The following is an 8,753-nucleotide window of genomic DNA, read 5'->3' on the forward strand; positions in this document are numbered from 1 at the left end:
ATCCAAAGCTATTATTAAATTCAAAATATTGCATAATGTCTTCACAAGCTGTGAGGAAGTATCTGGTGTGCTAATAAAGATCCCTGATTTTTTATTTTCAGATACTCATCTCGCTTCACAAAAAAGGCTCACGGAAGCCATATATTCAGCAAATTTTGTCTGAATGTAAAACAGGTTTGAATAATAACTTTTAATAACAATTTCTTGCTTTTAACGCAAGTAAGTCTGTTGCTGCCTTGTACAATTGTAATTATTCTTACTGTACTGTTATAAATGTTTTGTTTTACATCATGTAATGTATGTATTATGTTTTGTCCTTTCTGTGGACCCCAGGAAGATAAGCAGCCGCCAAGGCGTCAGCTAATGGGGATCCAGTTAATAAACAATAAACTTAATCTTGTGGCCCTGAGGAGCTCTGTGTCAATTTTTTGTTGAAACCTTCATTAGTTTAGTTAATATTGTGCTCATGTGTTGCAAATTAAGTTTAGTCAGTCAACTCACGTAGGAAAGTATATTAACCAGTGAAAACAGCAAAGCGGTATAGTAAATGCTAAGCTATACTGGTGGATGCAGGGCTGATGATGGAGCTGATTAAAGCTAAGCAGCAATAATGTGTGTTTAGATACCTACTGAACAATGAAGCAGCAGCAGCAGAGGGAGAATAGCTGGGCATTTTCAAAAGCTTGAATAGGCCACCAGGTTGTAATGCTGCATTGGATAATGTCACATGTTGATGCAGCAATGCAACTTCAGCTATCTGCCTTAGCTTGCAGGCTCACTTACTTTTTCTTAAAAACAAATTACTATAATCTAGATGACAAAGAGAAAACCCAGGGCTATGTATTCCTTCAAAGGAGTACTGGTCAGTGATGACCCTGCCATGCGCTGTCTGCCCTGCACACTGTACTAAATAGGAACTTGCAGGGGACAGGATGCAGTTATACAGATTATTTTGTACATAGCAGACACAAAATAGTTTGTTAAGGTTATTTGAACAAATAAAGGTTTACAGGACAAACCTTTGCAGTACGTTATTCACACCTTCAGTGCTGCATACCTCTCAATCATGCCAAACAACTTCTTGTTCCACCTGTCAATCTTCAAACTAAGCTGCCCTGCCTCAGGGTGTGTAGCTCTTAATGATAGATGGTATCCAACCTCAGAGTTCCTTAGAATGACAACTCAACAGTGTGCAAACACAAATTGTAAGATCGACCGTCATTTTACTCAACAGATACAATAACAACGCAGAGGCAAAGTAACCTGCCTGTTCTGTCCAAATGAGTCATTATAAAAAAGAAGCTTTTGTGCACAACAAATGAGATTATGTTTTCCTTCCTAATTGCTCACTTATTCCAATAGAGATACATTTCTTTTTCTATTGTATTGTATTGGACTAGCTGTCAATGGGTGTCATAGGCTGAACTTGCCATAAAAGGTGTGTTTGTGTCATTTTGTGATATGTCTGCAAAACAGTCATAGTTAGATATTTGAGGTGTGGGGTCACCGTCCAAATGATAGAAAAGCTTGTGGGTGTGCACAAACACTCCCCCTCGTTGTCTGCGTTTCTCACATTACTTTTACTGTAGAGAATGCTCGGGTGTGTCAGACTGAATTCTCCTGGTCATGGACAAAAATTGGAACATTTTAGTTAATTTCAAAATTACTGCTATTTCCTTGCAAGTTTTTCATTTCATTATAATCTTTTTAGACTGATATCCAAATATAATTCATATGTTTACAAATATAGAAAGACATTTTATTTTTTGCCAAACACAAAATATAATATAAACGGGGTGCACTTTGATGGCAGCTCCCTTAAATAATGTTGTGTGTGGATGAAGATATTATAATTTATACTTGGGGTCTTGTTTTTTTGACCATCCAAAACATTTTTATTATAAAGGAAATTACCTTTTCAGGGGAAGCTTGCAGGGCTTTACTATTGCTTTGCATTATTTCATTATGTGTAACACCTAGTCCACGCCTATCCATGTTCAACACAAAATAGATAGTTTTCATGTCAGGCATCTATAGAGTACATTTTTTTATTTGGAGAGAAACTTTAGAACACATTTCAGTGGGTCCTTAGATTAAGTTTAACATGGTTCAATTACTCTCTTGTTAAAATACACTTTTTAATAAAAAAGAGCATTTTAAATATCTCTTCTAAGCCCTGTACACATTAACTGTCACAGACCAGGCCACACAACATTACAAAAAAGGGGGAAACACTCCCAACCAAGCCAATTAACCAGTTATTTATAAATATAAAAAACATCATAAGAAAAAAACTAACAGTGACATGTGGAATCAGTAGGTATTGTAGAGTGAGTGCATAAATGGAAAAGTATGTAAGTGCAATGTTGTATGGTGCGGCAATACAAAAGTCAACCAATAATTAAATGGGTGTCTCATGGGGATGAGAGAAACAACAACTGAGCTCCAAGAGGGTTTTTTAAAAGAACACTGGTACACAGGACGCAAGTGTTGCAGTTGTTGCTGATGATGACCCTCTGCCACGCCTGTAAAGTACCTGAACCTGCAAAGAAATCAGCCACACAAAGAACAGTTAAAGGCAGACAAGGCGGAGAGGGTCGTCACACTTCTTCTCTCCAGCAACTGTGCTGTTTCAATTTTAGAAGTCACACTGTCTGTACTCTTTGACTATCTAAACATTGTGTCAATCAAGTGTTACAGTAGCGCAAATGAAGTTCTGATATGTTTGCCAGCAGCAAAGCTCTTGCTTCCTCTTGGCAGAGTTTGTTTTTTTGAGTACAAGTAAATTATTTCCTACTAAATAGGTCGGAGGCTAAAGGGGTGGGGTGGTTTGATGACACATTCTTCCTCTTCTTTCACCTGTTCAAACTTGCAAGTATGCAGGTATGAGCCAAGTGGTCTGCAAAGGCCCCACTATTTTATATGTTCATTCACACCATGTTTACATAAGTAAACTAAATATGAATTGACAAACCTTGCTCAAATTCTCACATACACACGCACATACACACACACACACACACACACACACACACACACACACACACACACACACACACACACACACACACACACACACACACACACACACACACACACACACACACACACACACACACACACACACACACACACACACACACACGCACACACACACAACCACAATAAAGGGAGTTATAGAGTTAATGAGTATGTAATGACAAGAATGTGGTTGCTAGGCACTGCAGGAACAATAACAAAAGGTGACTACTACTCTTCGCAAGTGAATTGTGGGAAGAGCATATATTGTGTTATTTTCTCTTTCTACTCTACTGTTTTAGTATATTCAGATTGTTTACCATTTATTCAGCTTGACCCCAAAAATGCCTGTTTAGATGCAAACATCAAAATGATAACTTAAAGATACAATTCTTAGTACAGTTTGAAAACATGTTTGACTGAAAGCTATGACGTGTAAATTCTTAAAAGCAGCCTCCTTGTCATTTTTATTCTTACATAAGCAGTCATGGTGGCATGTCTCTATAGAGACAGAGTAGTCACACAGAGTAGTCACACCCTTTTATGACTTTATGTTGAAGCAGATATTATAGGATTTGGTGTATGTAAACAGCATATAGCAGTAAAAGTCCACTAATCTCCATTGGAAGTGGTGATGAATGTGTGGACTGAGGCAAGCGGATGAATCCTTCAGTATGCTGTAAGGCCAGTCAGAGCTGCTGCACCTCTAATTGATTTGGTGGATGGTGTCTGGTGGAATGGTATTCACTGCAGACCTGCTAAGACAAGTTGTCTGTGTGTTATAATGACTGCCAATGACCACAGCCCACTCAAAGAATGGAAATCAGAAAGACTTATATTACTAAAAATAATATAAGGATATTGTCCTTACAGGGAGTTTCTGTGCCACTTTTGTTTCTAAAAAAACTATCAAGCAATAAATCCAAAAACAGCTAACATTTGCTAAGGCATTAAACACAAAATACAGTTGAGGATGATGGGCGTGTCATTAGTTTTGTGGGTATTTGGTCATATAGTATTTTGCAAATTGAAACTTTGACCAGATGGTTGTGCTAGATGAAATAAAGAAAATGATGGGATGACCAGAGTTATTTGATTGTATCCAGTAGTGACCTTAAGTATATGTACAAAGATCATGGCAATCCATCCAACAGTTTATGTGATTTCAGTTTGGACAAACGTCTTGACCAACATTGTCATACAAAGAGCCACACCGCTATCATAACAAATACTGACAAACAAGCAAAATTGTTGGTTTTATCAATGCGATCAATCAATAAGAATCAGTTTGATATAAGCCAGTCTGTGAAACTGACCAGATATTTATTTGTCAGCATAGACAAAATTGGTGATGATCAAAGTAGCACAACTGTTTAAAAAACAAAAACAAGAAACCAAGAAAAACTGTTCAACCAGAGATACTGTCTATGACTTCATGTCATCTGCCCACTCACACAAGCAAGAGTTTGACTCTGTTGCTAGGTTTTTATTTGGCTAGACAACCTGCATGATCTTCCTTGTCTGACGGAGAATGAGTCATGCAGTTTGTGCCAGAGTTCCCATGCTTAACTTTTTCCCACAATTACAGTGGGGCGGTGTGTGTGGTCTATAAGCAAGGTGTTAAAGTCCAGAACTGTAAAGTAATATCTCTCTTGGAAATTTTCAAGCAAACAGTGTGGATGTGTTTGTAAGTGTGTTAGCATGCCAACAAACTGTTGACTTTGCAACCCTGTGTAAAATCAGTAGATACTGGCAACTCTGCAATGCAGCTGAGCTTGTTAGTGAGACATTCTCTGAGAGACTTTCATGACTTACTCATTGTTACCTTTTATTCTACACATTCATTGCAGGTTAACCACATTCTCTGAGAGACTTTCATGACTTACTCATTGTTACCTTTTATTCTACACATTCATTGCAGGTTAACCACATTCTCTTCACTTGGCCTCCACAAGATATTTCTATGCATGACTGCAGCCACTGTGTTGTAAGGGCGTGTACCTTTTTGCAGGTGGTGAAACTTCGAGGCTCAGATTAAAATCCAATCCAACAACACTCCCTCATGATGAACACACCCACAACCGTTAAGAGGATGCCAAAACAAGCACGGAGGGGTGTGGTTGTATGTCCAAAGGCTTCACATTTTCTCTTTTGTGTTCGTTGATTATTATTCTTATGGTCAATGAATAGCTTTATTATACTCATCCAGATCTGATAGAACTTTTGGCCTTCTGAACCTCCTGAACTTTGCTGTCTTTGATGTAACAGGGAAAATACACACAAATATGGCAGCACACCGGATGGTTAAAGTGTGCTATAATGTGTATGCTTAACATACACGGGATCGAAAGTAGGTTTGAGGTAGGCATGACGTAACCTGATCCTCCTCTAGATCTGGGTCTCATTTTCAATGCTGAGTATAATTGTCTATGCAAAAGTTGCCTTCTATCTATAAACAATACTGTACATGTGTGTGTATATATGACTATTATACCACAGTCATGCAGCAAAAGGTTCTTCTCACTAGAAAAGCACCACAGAATCCAGTCTAACAAGTCATTCTGAGCTTGTGTTTGAATTAATTCTTAACATTCCATTGATAATCAAGGGATGTAATGTTTTCATAATTTAAGTTTAGGAAGTAACTATGAAATGTGTATTCGTGCATACTGTAAGTGCTTACCATACTAATATACATGTGGACATACTTTCACTTATGTATTGGTACTATAAATATTATATTTATTCTTGAGAGGAAAACTGACTTAGACTTTCACAACCTGTGGCTTGTTTTAATAAGACTGCACTCCACCCAAAAGACAATTCACATCAGATATGAAGGTGACTGGATCAACAATCTAAAAGGATTTGCAAAAGCTATGTTCTCTAGAAATTTAAAATGACGCATAAACAGTATGTGGTACTGCACCTGTGATAAGAAATGTGTAGCACCAGAGATAATGGTATACTAATTAGTAATGGAAATTACTAATTAGCTAATAGCTTTGGACAATATCCAAAGGCCACTCATGTGTTACTAGACTAGTACAATAACACAAAGGAGTATGTTTTGTGTGCAGTGTGTTAACTACTGAAACAACAAAAAAGAAAAGTAAACTACCCCGGACACGGGAGGCTGGAGCTGTTCAACAGGTTTCAGCAGGTTTCAGCAGAGGAAAGTTAAGATGACAACACCTAAAGCCAGAGAAAGGAATGTGGATTCCTTAAAATATTTCCTTAAATTAATGAATGAATATTAATGAGCATTTAAAGGAAGTAACCATATTCAGCTGTTTGTGTGGTTTCATTTTAGTGCTGAAACAAAATCCATCCAGTACATTGCTTTCCTAAAAAAAAAGATATGCTTAAAGTCAAGTTTTGCAATACGCAGCGCTTTATTTTAAGAGTACCAGAATAGTCTTATTTCCAACATCCTTAATTAACTGTATTTTGTGACGTGTAGTCAATCTTGTGTACTATGCGCAGCTGTGGACGGATTACTAGAGCTTAATGGTGAAGGGTGTGTCTGTTTGTGTGTTTGCTAATGTTGTTAAAAGTAGTATGCTACACTCCTGCAACACAATAGTAAACTTGCATTATGTCACATGAATATGACATGGAGGTGCTAGCTACACCTCTTTGACCTTTGATCTGACCTGACTTTTAAAATGAACTCCTCAAGAGTGAACTTCATCCTTTAATTTGTTTTTGTACCATAAACAATGTGAAGAAAGGATTGCCAGGTGTTATCTTAAATGTCAGACTACGTAAAATACAGACATTTCTGATCCATTCACTGCAAACACTGCCTTCATGCATCACTGAATCAGTCTGTATTATTTCAGTTTTCTGCATGGCTACTCATTCAGATAGTTGGTATAAAGAAGCATGGCCTGCAAGCTACACCTCAGACATTGTAGAGGGCCCACACCCAGTTTACATATACTGCTGAGGCACAAAAGGAAAGTCTAAGTAGGTTACACCAAGTGATCTGGTATGGGGAAACCAGCAGTGTGTTCGTAGAAGGTGGAAATTGTTACACTTTCATTAGGCTTGACAACTAATATCAATAAAATAACTAGGACAATCATCTGAAAAGGTCGATAGAAATGATCAGTCACGTAAATGGAGATTTTAATTAAGAAAAGGAGAGAAAAGTAAAAAAAGTAAAAGTAACAATTTAAACTGCAGCTTTTTTCCAGTTATTGACTGACCTTCTTTGATGGGATCCACAGAAATTATAGTTTCCTTTCGTCTGTGTGTGTGTGTGTGTGTGTGTGTGTGTGTGTGTGTGTGTGTGTGTGTGTGTGTGTGTGTGTGTGTGTGTGTGTGTGTGTGTGTGTGTGTGTGTGTGTGTGTGTGTGTGAGCCTTGGTGTTTTTGCATATGTTTATGCCCATTGTTTGTGCATAGTGGTGTTACAACAAATCAAATCATGATTGGGCCAATAACTTCTTCTCTTGGAGTATTTTTACATGTTGGACAAATACTATAAGATAATTTACATTCCCATAAGAAATAATGCAAACACATGGACGCAGCATTGTTTCAGACTGCATGAACGTATTACCTTGACCCTGCCCCTCCTACAGACAAATGGCCCCATTTAAATGTATTACTCAAGGTTCATACACATAGGCAAAAGCATGACCAGGCTCGAGTTCTTGATTTGTGACTGCCATGACCGATGACTTTTCCGACAAGCACAGACAAAGCCCATAATGATCTGTGTTGACGTATTTTCTCTGGACTTTTAAAATTCTCAATAATAGGACTGTTTGGGACACATTACTGTTGTTAAAGTCTGGCAGATGAGATGAGAAAGCATTGTGACAGATACTGTACAGGTATCTGCATGTAGTGTGGATGGTTATTGATAAGCAAAAGGTAAAACAATTCTCAGATTCTCATTTAGTTTTGCAGATCTCTTCAAAGTTAGTCAGTGGCAAAACTAGCACATACATTTTCTCCAAATAGCTGTCTGACCACAGAGATTTGAGCTTTAGAGCAAAGTTCCACACCGTGGTAGGAATTAAAGTGCACATGTGCATGTGAAAAGTTGGGGAAGAATGAAAAAGAATGTAGGCCTCACCTACACCAAAGCTGCAGAGGAAAGAAACAAGTGAGGTAGTGTTTGTGTATGGAACCACTTGGTGTGGTGCAATGTTTCAAGTGAGAAAACAAGCTCTCAAATGATACATATGCAGGATTGTTTTCACCAGAACAAGGACGCTCAATAACAATTCACGGTCTGGTGTAAACCTAAAGCATGTTATTTGTTTTGCAACTTTCTGGCAGCAATAAAGATGTTTTTTCATATCTGTTAAAACAACAATCTATTAAGACATAACTTTGCCTAAGGCATTTGGTTGGATAATTCTTAATAATACTTAATGCATGTAGATTAGTTCTTTATTTGTATTAATCCAAGCTTGGCTGTTACATGTCAACTACAATATCACTGATGCAGAATGCTTTACTGTTTTCTGGGACTAATCGAACACTGCTCTAAAAATCCTTTTAAGAATGGAGAAACATTTTTTATTTCTTAATTTTGTATTTTCAACATAGTCAACATTTACACAGTAATTGAGCTTGTGAGTTATTTTGTAGGGTTATGGAACAACACACAAGCGTAAGATGAAGCATATGTATATATATATCAATTTACAGCACTCTGTAACTGCAGGGAAATGTAGTTGCTTAACATAAAAAAGAAGAGGGACAAAATTGCAC

The sequence above is a fragment of the Anoplopoma fimbria genome, chromosome 17, assembly GCF_027596085.1.
Source record: "Anoplopoma fimbria isolate UVic2021 breed Golden Eagle Sablefish chromosome 17, Afim_UVic_2022, whole genome shotgun sequence".
Taxonomy (NCBI): domain Eukaryota; kingdom Metazoa; phylum Chordata; class Actinopteri; order Perciformes; family Anoplopomatidae; genus Anoplopoma; species Anoplopoma fimbria.